The 13,624-nt window shown below is 37.6% G+C and overlaps 1 protein-coding gene across 6 annotated transcripts in view; it reads left to right on the top strand.

The window, feature by feature from the left end:
* ZCWPW2 (zinc finger CW-type and PWWP domain containing 2) overlaps positions 1–13,624 on the top strand; it is a 176,962-nt gene that overhangs the window by 69,885 nt on the left and 93,453 nt on the right. The window lies entirely within an intron of this gene.

Genomic DNA, 13,624 nt, shown 5'->3' with positions numbered 1-13,624 from the left:
TACCAAATATTGGGGAATTTTAATGTGTCTTATTGCATTCTAATTTAAATCTGTTGTTATCAGTTCCACTGATTCTGATTGTATGGCCCACCATACCTTCTTGTGGCATATCTTATTAATGTTTCATGGTCATTTGAAAAGCATGTATTCTATAATTGTTGCCTAGATACCTAAAATATTTTTTCTTTAGATTTATGTAGATTTATTATATTCCGATATTTCCCATTCTGGGTTGGTTTTCCAAAGTATGCAGTGTGCACTTTCAGTATATAACTTCAAGTCTTATTTTTAGCTAAGGTTTATTAAATTATAACCTATTATATTTGTTCTGTTGCATTGCTTTGATTTTCTTATTTTAGGATTTTGATATTACTTATGGTGGCTATTTCTCTATTTTTTGTATTACCTTTTCTTGAACTGTTTTTCTCTTTTCAATTTTTTAAAATTTAAATTTTTTTCTTTTTTTTCTGAAGGTATTATCAACTGTTCTTGTGTTTCTTCTGATTTAGACTTTTTTGTAAAAATTACAAAAAAATTTTGCATTAGTCACGTTTCTTCTCTTTTCAAATCTTTTTCTTTTAATTTTAATTTTAGGTTCAGGGATACATGTGCAGGTTTGTTGTATAGGTAAACTCGTTTCGTGGGGTTTTGTTGTGAAGATTATTTCATCGCCCAGGTTTTTTTTTTTAACTTTATTATTATTATACTTTAAGTTTTAGGGTACATGTGCATAACGTGCAGGTTTGTTACATGTGTATACATGTGCCATGTTGGTGTGCTGCACCCATTAACTCATCATTTAGCATTAGGTATATCTCCTAATGCTATCCCTCCCCCCTCCCCCAACCCCACAACAGTCCCCAGTGTGTGATGTTCCCCTTCCTGTGTCCATGTGTTCTCGTTGCTCAATTTCCACCTATGAGTGAGAACATGTGGTGTTTGGTTTTTTGTCCTTGCGATAGTTTACTGAGAATGATGGTTTCCAGCTTCACCCATATCCCTACAAAGGACATGAACTCATCATTTTTTATGGCTGCACAGTGTTCCATGGTGTATGTGTGCCACATTTTCTTAACCCAGTCTATCATTGTTGGACATTTGGGTTGGTTCCAAGTCTTTGCTATTGTGAATAGTGCCACAATAAACATACATGTGCCTGTGTCTTTATAGCAGCATGATTTATAGTCCTTTGGGTATATACCCAGTAATGAGATGGGTGGGTCAAATGGTATTTCTAGTTCTAGATCCCTGAGGAATCGCCACACCGACTTCCACAAGGGTTGAACTAGTTTACAGTCCCAGCAACGGTGTAAAAGTGTTCCTATTTCTCCACATCCTCTCCAGCACCTGTTGTTTCCTGACTTTTTAATGATTGCCATTCTAACTGCTGTGAGATGGTAGCTTATTGTGGTTTTGATTTGCATGCAAATCACAGCAGTTAGAATGGCAATCATTAAAAAGTCAGGAAACAACAGGTGCTGGAGAGGATGTGGAGAAATAGGAACACTTTTACACCGTTGCTGGGACTGTAAACTAGTTCAACCCTTGTGGAAGTCGGTGTGGCGATTCCTCAGGGATCTAGAACTAGAAATACCATTTGACCCACCCATCTCATTACTGAGTATATACCCAAAGGACTATAAATCATGCTGCTATAAAGACACAGGCACATGTATGTTTATTGTGGCACTATTCACAATAGCAAAGACTTGGAACCAACCCAAATGTCCAACAATGATAGACTGGGTTAAGAAAATGTGGCACACATACACCATGGAACACTGTGCAGCCATAAAAAATGATGAGTTCATGTCCTTTGTAGGGATATGGGTGAAGCTGGAAACCATCATTCTCAGTAAACTATCGCAAGGACAAAAAACCAAACACCGCATGTTCTCACTCATAGGTGGAAATTGAGCAATGAGAACACATGGACACAGGAAGGGGAACATCACACACTGGGGACTGTTGTGGGGTGGGGGGAGGGGGGAGGGATAGCATTAGGAGATATACCTAATGCTAAATGATGAGTTAATGGGTGCAGCACACCATCATGGCACATGTATACACATGTAACAAATCTGCACGTTGTGCACATGTACCCTAATACTTAAAGTATAATTAAAAGAAAAACAGCTGCTGGATTCACTGATTTTTTGAAGGGGTTTTTGTGTCTCTATTTCCTTCAATTCTGCTCTGATCTTAGTTATTTCTTGCCTTCTGCTAGCTTTTGAATGTGTTTGCTCTTGCTTCTCTAGTTCTTTTAATTGTGATGTTAGGGTGTCAGTTTTAGATCTTTCCTGCTTTCTCTTGTGGGAATTTAGTGCTATAAATTTCCCTCTACACACTGCTTTGAATGTGTCCCAGAGATTCTGGTATGCTGAGTCTTTGTTCTCTTTGGTTTCAAAGAACATCTTTATTTCTGCCTTCATTTCATTATGTAATCACCCAGGTATTAAGCCTGGTATCCCTTGGGTATTTTTCCTGATCCTCTCCCTCCTCCCACCTTCCACCCTCCAGTAGGCCCTGTGTCTTTGATTCCCTTCCACATGTCCATGTGTTCTCATCATCAAATATTTTTCTCTAATCACTTACTCACCTTTTTTTTTAGTTTTTAATTATAATTTATGTTGTTTTTTTTTTTCATTACTTGTATTACTTTCTTAATTTCTATTATCTCAACTTGAACTTTCAGGTACAATTTTGATCTTTGTAAGGCCATGCCTCTGGGATAAGCTTTCACTTTTTGGTAGAGTTATTATTTATTTTTACCATAACAACTTTATATTAGATTCTACTATTTATCTTTTCTTCTTGAGTACTTTTATATGAAATGAGTTCTTATTTGTTCAGAAGGCAAGAGGGAGTAATAACTTTTTTTCAGTTCATTTTTTCTGTGTTCAGATTGGTTTATTCCTATTGCTCTCTTTTTAAGTTCACTGATTCTTTTCTCTGTTATATTCATGCTGTATTGAAAGTATCCATTGAGCTTTTCAAAATATTGTATTTTCAGTTCTAAAATGTTCATTTGGTTCTCTATATTTCCTATTTGTTTACTAGACTTTATATTCTTTTCATTTTGGATCTTATTTAAACCTATTTAGCAGGCTGCTTTTGCTACTACATCAGCAGGATATGTGGGAGCACCTCTTTGTTACTCCCGCATGGGAGTAAGAGTCGAGGTTCCCCACTCAGACTCTATTGATTTCCAAGAGAGGGAAGGGTGCCTCAATTCCACCGGGCAGAGGTGAGAGTTCAAGCTCCCCACTCACAACTTTAGCTAGTAGGGGTAGGATGACCTTTTTATTGTTGCCAGGTGAACTTTATTGACACCATAGCGGGAGGGTCTTATTAACCCTGGAAGGTGGTAAAAATCTCGGCTTCCTACTAAGCCTTTTCTGCCACCACCTGAGCAGGAAGGGTGCTCCATTATTGCTGGGTGATTTGCAGTCTAGGCTCACCATTGGCCTTTGGTATGGGGGTAAATGTGGAGGCCATATATTTTCCATGATGTTTTTCTGGGATAAAGCAGTTACTCTGTGTAAGTGTTCTGTCTTGCTAGGCTCCCCCTATCCTAGTCCTTTGGCTAAAAAGAGCAGGCTTCATTGGAGCTTTTTTTGTTTGTCTGGTTGCACTCACTGGTGTTTCTGGGTTGCTGACTTCTTCAGTACCCAGCTGAGGAATATAAAGTGCAAGAAACTCACTGCCATGTCATTTCTCAAGTCACAGGATCCCTAGCTAGTCTATCATTTTCTCTTCAACTTTGAGAATCTTTTTACCTTTTTTTCATGTATAACATGCAGATTTTTTGATAGAGGGAGAAATACAAAGAAATGAATCTGCTTCATCTTGTTGAGAACCATATGTTGGAGAATAGTTTGTGTGTGTGTGTGTGTGTGTGTGTGTGTGTTTTTTAGCTTTTTTTTCCCCTAATTCAAAGTTCCAGAGCCCTTATTTTATTGTTTTCTCAAAGTATCAAAAATATGACCTGTGTTCTTAAATTTCCTAGGTTTTTCTCTCTCCCATGTTTATTTTTAAATTTTTAACACTTTACATTTTTGTTTATTTTAATTAATTGACTTTATCTTTTAGACTGGTTTTAGGTTTGCAGAAAAATTGAGTGGAAAGCATGGAGAGTTTCCATATGTCCCCTTCTCCCTCTGACACCCACAGCTGCCCCACCATCAATATCCCACACTGGTGTGGTACATTTGTTATAATCTATGAAACAGCATTTACTCATCATTATCAATGAATTCCATAGTTTACATTAGGATTCATTCTTTGTGAATGAATATTCACAGAATATATATTCTGTGAATTTTGACAAATGTATAATGACATGTGTCCACCATTACATATATACAGAATAGTTGTATTGGCCTAAAAATCCTCTGTGTTTCTCCTATTTACCCTTCCATCCCTCCAAACTCTTGGTGACCATTTATCTTTTTACCATCTTCATAGTATTGTCTTTTCTAGAATGCCATATAGTTGGGATTGTATAGTATTTAGCCTTTTCAGACTATCTTTTATTTAGTAATATGCATTTACGTCTCTTCCATGTCCTTTTATGGCTTGATTACTCATGTATTTTTGCTGCTGAATAATAGTCCATTGTCTATACGTAGGACAACTTATCTATCCATTCGCCTACTGAAGGATATCTTGGTTACTTCCAAGTTTTGGCAATTATGAATAAAGCTTCTATACACATCCATGTGCAGCCTTCTATGTGGACCTGTTTTCAGTTCCTTTGGGTAAATACCAAGGACTGCAATTGCTGGACAGTATGCTATGAGTATATATGTTTTCTTTTTTTTTTTTAAGAAAATGTTAAACTGTCTTCCAAAGTGACTGTATTATTTTGCATTCCCAACAGTGTTGCTTCACCTCCCTGCCAGCATTTGGTGTTACCTGAATTTTGAATTCTAATAGGTGTGTAGTGGTATTTCATTGTTTTAATTTGTATTTTCCTAAGGACATATGCTTTTGAGTATCTTTTTATATGCTTATTTGCCATCTTGTATATCTTCTTTGGTAGGGTATCTGTTCAGATTTTTTGCCCATTTTAAAATCTGGTTATTTATTTTCTTATTGTAAAGTTTGAAGAGTTCTTTGTATATTTTGGATATCACTGTCTTATCAGATATATGTTTTGCAAATATTTTCTCCCACTCTGTGGCTTGTCATCTTATTCTTTTGACAGTGACTTTGCAGAGCAGGTTTTTTTTATTTTAATGAACTCTGCTTTATCATTTTTTTCTGTCATGGTTGGTGCCTTTGATGTTATATCCCCACTTTTATTTGTATCTTCTTTTTCCTTTGTTTCTTATTGATCCTGTCCTCTTCAGTTTAGATTTTGTTCCCAGCAGTTTCTCATCCTGTGAGCTATTTTTTTTTTTTTTTGAAACAGAGTCTCACTCTGTCGCCCAGGCTGGAGTGCAGTGGTGCGATCTAGGCTCACTGCAAGCTCTGCTCCCGGGTTCACGCCATTCTCCTGTCTCAGCCTCCCGAGTAGCTGGGACTACAGGCACCTGCCACCACGCCCGGCTAATTTTTTGTATTTTTAGTAGAGACGGGGTTTCACCGTGTTAGCCAGGATGGTCTCGATCTCCTGACCTCATGATCCTCCCACCTCAGCCTCCCAAAGTGCTGGGATTACAGGCTTGAGCCACTGCGCCCGGCCCCTGTGAGCTTTTATCCTGCAATGGATCTTGGTTGGTTGCTTCATAGGGCCCACACTTTTCCAACACTTTCAGATTTTGTTGCAATCCACCTCACAGTTTTGGCTGCTGTTCTTAGTTCAACTTGCTGCACTTTCCAGTAAATGCTTCTTGCAAGTTTGAAGTCCTCATTCCTCCTCCTCCCAACCTCCTTCCTCTCAAATAGATGCTAATGTTATATGGATCATATAATTTTTAGTAGTTTGTGCCCATTTGCTCCTATTTTGGTGTTCATGTGGGTACCTTACCACTTAGTTTCATCATAGGTGTTGTGCGTCAGGTTTGATTTTGCTATTATAGTTGCCCTACCTGTATTTGTGGGGAAATTTATATACCACCATTGCTGCTATCTTTCCAGAATTCCTTACTATTTTACATTGCATTTTTCAACCTAACATTCTTAAAGCTGTATATTCTGGCTCACTACCTTGTTTTCATTCATGTTCAACTATTCTCCATGAAGAAAATAGGATGTTGGCTTTCATAGAGAGACTATGGTGGTCTTATTCCAACACACACACACACACACACACACACACACACACACACACACAGAGCCTTTAAATCAATACCTAGATGTATGTTCTTGCTCTATCACTTATGATTATGGGCTGAATTATGTTCTCTCAAAATACATATGTTGAAGTCTAACCCTCAGTACCTCAGAATGTGACCATATTTGCAGATATGATTCTTAAAGAGGTAATTAGGTGAAAATGAGACCAAAAGTAAGATGGGCCCTAATCCAATGTGACTGGCCTCCTTATAAGAAGAGGAGATTAGAACACAGACATGCACAGAAGAAAGACCATGTGAGGACATAGCAAGAAGGTGGACATCTATAAGCCAAGGAGAGGAGCCTCAGAAGAAACCAAACATAGCAACATATTGATCTTATATGTTAATCCCCCACAACTATGAAAAAATAAATCTCTATTGTTTAAGCCACCCAGTCTGTGGTATTTTGTTATGGTAGCCCTAGCAAACCAATGTGCTTACTATCTTTGCACGTATGGGAAATCAGGAAAAATGTGGCCTTTGTTACTGAGGGCTTTTCTAAAGATCAAATGTGATAATGTTGTTTAAAAATTATATTGTTAATTGGCTTCCATGTAATAATTAGGAGGGACATCAAGAGGAAATAGATATATAAGAAAAAGTATTTTAAAAGACATGAATATAAACACTTATTTTATGAGAACTTATGAAGGTATTTGTAGTCCCACATAATTTTTTTATCTCTAATTAACATTTTGGAAGCACAGTATTTGTATTCTCTAATGAAAATTCTGAAGTTTTAATTCTAACTCAAAAAATTGATTTTTTTTGTCACTATGTCTGAAATGCTGTGTTAGAAATTTGATTGAAAATTTTCTTTTGCAGTGTTGTGCTAGTCGCTGAGGCTTCAGACTTAAAAATGAAACATGTTTTACCCCAGTACCTCAATTATCTCTAATCTATGATTAGGGACATCAAAATGCCCAAAAAATAAGCTGTATCTACCTTCTTATTTACTGGAGAGTAGAATGCATCTGGCTAATTTGTCACATATATTCCTCTTTATAAACTAAGTTGAGCACACACTTAAAATACAGATTAAGAAACTCAAATCTACTTGTATTGCTTATTCAGTAGCACAAATATATAGAAAGATAATAACAGGATAAATTACCGTAGAAAAATATAAAGATAGCATTAACCTACTAGAAACAAATATTAGTTCTTAATTAAGCAATGCCATAGATGTTGAAGTTCCAAGTGGAAAGATTAGCTGCTGGCCCCAGAGATACCTAGTGGTGTAGCATTATCTGTGTCAATTCTCTTTAGCCCATGGCCTTACATGTAGCTTCTAAGGCTCAGAAACTCAATCTTGTCAACATATCAGAGTTATTCTTTCTCAAAAAAGTTGACTCTCTATAATAAGGCTAACTAGAGACTGATACAGAATCTAGAACTGCTTTATATCTATATAATAAAAACAAATAATTGTTAAGAGAATAGCACTTTCTTTTCCTATGTGCAGACTCCAGGAATAATCAAATTATAACAGTTATATCTACTTCTACATTCTGGCACAGCATATATTTATGTACTTATAAAAATATACATGTAGGCCAGGTGCTGTGGCTAACGCCTGTAATCCCAGCACTTTGGGAGGCCAAGGCAGGAGGATCACCTGAGGTTGGGAGTTCGAGACCAGCCTGACCAACATGCAGAAACCCTGTCTCTACTAAAATTTCAAAATTAGCTGGGCATGGTGGCACCTGCCTGTAATCCCAGCAACTCTGGAGGCTGAGGCAGGAGAATTGCTTGAATCTGAGAGGCAGAGGTTGCAGTGAGCCAAGATAGCCCTATTGCACTCCTGCCTGGGCAACAAGAGCAAAACTCTGTCTCAAAAAAAAATTACATTTATATATATATGTATATATAGCATTTTGCCTTTGCGTTATACCTTTATGTACTTGAAGATGGAAACATCTGTATGTACGAGAAAGATAAAACTCTCCACAATGTTTAAGCAGCCTTGTTTTTTTAAAAATTGATCATACACTATTGTATTTGGCTAGAAAGAGTCTGGACTCTTTAGAGAAAAAAAATGGTGCATATCTCACTTAATTCAGGAAGATACATTGTCAAGCAGAAACTAGGCTCTGTTACGGTAACTACTTCAGCAATATTTACACAGATATTTGACAAAGCTCTGTCATAAATATGAAAATTAGTTTATAGAAAATATATTTGCATTATATTGTAGTCCAGTTTGGTAATAAAATATGGCTTTAAGTTAACAAAGCAATCAAGTGATACTTTTTAGACACAGTATATAAATTGATAAATTGAGATTTCTACTAGATCCTTTTAGTATTATAAAGTATTAATTGATTACTTTTCATTTGCATTATTTTGCATATGAATTAATATACTAATAATGTTGTGTCTGAAAGGAAAACTTCCCTTTTCCATCAGCCCCTGCAATTAGGTACAGTCCAGAGATTTCTTGGCAAATATAATATTTAGTCATGATTCCAACTCATCCATTTTGTTTCCAACAGTTTAGGGAAAAGCCCCAAGTAAAGTTTGGTCTCCACTTATACATCCAAACCACTATTTAAACATGAAGTCACGTATTTCTAATTGGCTACGTGGCAACTGAAACCATGATTAAACTTCAGCTTCTATGGGGGCAATAATTAGCTTGTTAAAGATCATTTCTACTGGATAACAAATATGTAAGACATGAGTTTCTTCCTGATACATTTGCATTCCCTTGAGCTTACTTGTCCTGCCAAAATTTGCCCTTTCCTCTGATGGATTTCAATGACTGGTATCTATTTGATTTTGTTGCATTTGTGCATTTTACTTCTCACCACCCACAGATTCTAAAATTGATCATATACTTTTCTTGTAATTCTGATAACTTACCATTGGGTTGCCCACTCCTCTGCCTTTCCATCATTAAATCTCCTGATAATGCTTCAGAATTTCTCATCCGAGTAAAAGGAAAAATAGAGAAATGGAAGTGCACAATGCATTATCATGGTTGACAGTGTCTGAACTCAGAATGAGGTCAGCATAAGAGCAAAAAGTGGATGTCAGCTTTCTTCAAACACCTCAAGTCTGAAAAGATGATGAATGTAGGAGATGAGGAGAAGTAATCATGTTTTCTACATCTATTGTCTCTGCTCAGCTTTTCCTTTAGTTTAGCACATTCATTTTTAACTGTGACATACAGACTAAGAGTCAGACAATTTCCCTCTGCCTCATGAAGAAATACTGAAGTGCCCCATTTATTTGGCCATGTGACAATATCTTCCACAATTTGTCTTTAGATTGGCATGCAAGATTTTCTATAATTTAATATGTTTAAATATGAACAGAAGCTTTCTCTTTCATTAGCATCGAATTCTTTTTGAGAGTCATCTCTTGTTTTTATTTATATTTATAAAGTAATAACTTAAAATGAATACTCTTGGTCCCAATAGAGATGTGATTTATCAAAGACTATCAAAATAGCCATTCATGTTATACATAATAACTGCAAAATACTTCCCACCTTTATGACTTAAGTGTGAGAAATCTTGAGACTATTTTATGCTGAATGGAGTAGGTGCTACTTTTAATTTGATATTGCTTGACAATAATCCTTTTAGAAATTTTAAATCACCAACTATTAAATATAAACCCCTTACATTTTACAGTTTTAACACTGTAATGTAACCATTATGGATTGGTTGCTTTTAAAATAGATGTTAATTAGGTTGAAAGACCCATTGTTTCTAAATTTCTGTTAAGTTGGGGTCTCCATTGCTGCTGCCATGGAGTCTCCATTTCTGCTTCTTAGTGAGGTCTTCTTTCTAGTGGGTTCCTTCAGAAATGTGAATTTCCAATGTAAGTTTACAAGGTAAACTCCACTGAAGTTTGCTCTTAAGGACAGCCTAATAACAGTCACCAAACAATGAGATACTGTGGTGTGAACCTGATAATAACCAGAGAGTCTTCTTCATTGAGGTCGTGAGGCTACAATTGACTTTCTGTTATCACTTAGAGTTCTTTTAACATATTAGGCTTCTTTGGGTTCCAGATAGTTGGAAACAATGTGTAATGCTCTAGACCTTCTTCTTCTAAAACCTATGACTGCCAGGTAGTCCTCTACCTGTGCTTTCCCTAACTCAGAGGCACAAGAGCCATAGGACTCTGCTCAGCCTCTAGGGAGCAACTGAACATCTACTTCATTCTCACATTCCACCATCTCTGTTGACTCTGCACCCATGTCACCACATACTGGCAGTAGAGTTGGGACTCATCAACTTCCTAGAATCTGGATTTTTATGTCACTAATACCAGGCATGAAATATTTTTATTAGTTTACATTGTTTTGTTAATTATGATCAGTAATGACATGATTTGGCTCTGTAACCCACCTGAATCTCATCTTGAGTTGTAATCCGAACTGTAATCTCCACGTGTTGGGGGCAGGACCTTGTGGGAGGTAATTAGAACATGGGAGCAATTCCGCCATGCTGTTCTCATGATACTGAGTGAGATCTCATGAGATCCAATGGTTTTATAAGGGACTTTTCCCCCTTCACTTGGCACTATTCTCACTTCTCTCTCCTGCTGCCATATGAAGAAGTATGTGTTTGCTTCCCCTTTTGTCATCATTGTAAGTTTCCTGAGGCCTCCCCAACCATGTGGAACTGGGGAGTCAATTTAACCTCTTTCCTTTATAAATTACCCAGTCTTGGGTATTTCTTCATAGCAGCATGAGAACAGACTAATACAGGAAATTGGTACCACACAGAGTGTGGTGCTGCTATAAGGATACCAAAAAATGCGGAAGCAACTTTGAAACTGGGTAGCAGGCTGAGATTGGAATAGTTTGGAGGGCTCGATACAAGACAGGAAGATGTGGGAAAGTTTGGAACTTCCTAGAGACTTGTTGAATGACTTTGACCAAAATGCTGATAGTGATATGGACAATGAAGTCCAGGCTGAGGTGGTCTCAGATGAAAACAAGGAACTTCTTGGGAACTGGAATAAAGGTGACTCTTACTATGCCTTAGTAAAAAGACTGGCAGCATTTTACCCTTGCCCTAGAGATTCTGTGGAACTTTGAACTTGAGAGAGATGATTTAGGGTATCTGGTGGAAGAAATTTTAAGCAGCAATGTGATCAAGAAGTGACTTGGGTGCTCTAAAAAGCATTCAGTTTTATGTATTGATTCACAAAGATATGGTTTGGAATTGGAATTTATGTTTAAAAGGGAAGTAGAGCATAAAAGTTCGGAAAATTAGCAGCCTGATGATGTGATAGAAAAGAAAAACCCATTTTCTGAGAAGAAATTCAAGCCAGCTGCAGAAATTTGCATAGTAACAAGAAGCCAAATGTTAATCACCAAGACAATGGGGAAAATGTCTCCAGGGCATATCAGAGGTCTTCATGGTAGCCCTTCCCTTCACAGACCCAGAGGCCTAGGAGGAAATAATGGTTTCATGGGCCGGGCCCAGTGCCTTGCTGCTTTGTGTAGTCGTGGGACTTGGTGCCCTGTGTCCCAGCCATGGCTAAAAGGGGTCAAATGCAGCTCAGACTATTGCTTCAAAGTGTACAAGCCCCAAGCCTTGGCAGCTTACACATGGTGTTGGGCCTGCAGGTACATAAAAATAAAGAATTGAAGTTTCAGAACCTCCACCTAGATTTCAGAGGATGTATGAAAATGCCTGGATGTCCAGGCAGAAGTTTCATGGAGACTCATGGAGAACCTCTGCTAGGAGAGTGCAGAAGGGAAATGTGGGGTTGGAGCCCCCACACAGAGTCCCCACTGAGGCACTGCCTAGTGGAGCTGTGAGAAGAGGGCCACCTTCTTCCAGACCCAAGAATGGTAGATCCACTGACAGCTTGCACCGTGCAACTGGAAAAGCCATAGACACTCAATGCCAGCCTGTTAAAGCAACTGGGAGGGGGACTGTACCCTGCACAGCCCCAGGGTGGAGCTGCCCAAGGCTGTGGGAGCCCACCTTTTGCATCAGCGTGACCTGGATGTGAGACATGGAGTCAAAGGAGATAATTTCAAAGCTTTATGATTTGGCTGCCCCACTGGATTTTGGACTTGCATGGGGCCTGAGGCCACTTTGTTTTGGCCAATTTCTTATTTGGAATGGGTGTATTTACCCAATGCCTGTACTCACATTATATCTAAGAATTAACTAACTTGCTTTTGATTTTACAGGCTTATAGACAGAAGGGACTTGCCTTGTCTCAGATGAGACTTTGGACTTGGAATTTTGGGTTAATGCTGGAATGAGTTAAGACTTTGGAGGACTGTTAGAAGGGCATGATTGTGTTTTGTAATGTGAGGACACGAGATTTGTGAGGGGCCAGTGTCAGAATGATATGGTTTGGCTCTGTGTCCCAACCCAAATCTCATCTTGAATTGTAATCTGAATTGTAATTTCCACAGGTTGGGAGTGGGACCTTGTGGGAGGTGATTAGATCATGGGGCAGTTCCCCTATGCTCTTCTCATGATAGTGAGTTCTCATCAGATTTGTTGGTTTTATAAGGAGCTTTCCTCCCTTCACTCAGCACTTCTTTCACTTCTCTCTCCTGCTGCCATGTGAAGAAGGACATGTTTGCTACCCCTTCTGCCATGATTGTAAGTTTCCTAAGGCCTCCCCAGGCATGTGGAACTGTAAGTTAATTAAATTTCTTTCCTTTATAAATTACCCAGTCTCAGGCAGTTCTTTATAGCAGCATGAGAATGAACTAATACAAGTAATAACTTTTTTTATTTGGTTATGAGTTGCATAGTTTTATTTTATAACTTTGATATCAATAAATAATTTAACAGATTAATAACCTACAGTCCTCAAATTCAAGAAATTTATGGATATTTTATTTTTGTGATTTCAGATTCTTTGCAGCATGATTTGTATACTTTCTTTAGATTTTAAAATTATCTAAATAATTTAGTTTACAAATAATTACCTTAATGAAGCAAATATGTCTTTGTATCATTTTTTCTCCTCTCAGTTGTACCAAATGTCTTACATATATATGATTGTATTTGTTTGCTAGGGCTTCCATAACAAAATGTCACAGACTGGTTGGCTTAAACAACAGAAATTTATTTTCTCAGTTCTGGAGGCTAGAAATCCTGAGATTAAAGTGTCTGCAGGATTAATTTTTTTTGAGACCCTCTTCTTGGCTTGCAGATGGCTATTTTCTTGCTGTGTCCTAACATGGTCTTCCTTCTGTGCATGTCTGTCTTCACTTCTTCTCCTTATAAGGAGACCAGTCATATTGGATTAGGGCCCACCCTAATGAACTCATTTTAATGTCACTACTTTTTTAAGGCTCTCTGTTCAAATATGACCACATCTGAAGCTAGGACTTCAACATA

The sequence above is a fragment of the Pongo abelii genome, chromosome 2 (assembly GCF_028885655.2).
Source record: "Pongo abelii isolate AG06213 chromosome 2, NHGRI_mPonAbe1-v2.0_pri, whole genome shotgun sequence".
Taxonomy (NCBI): Eukaryota; Metazoa; Chordata; class Mammalia; order Primates; family Hominidae; genus Pongo; species Pongo abelii.
This window is presented reverse-complemented; position numbering and strand designations above follow the sequence as displayed.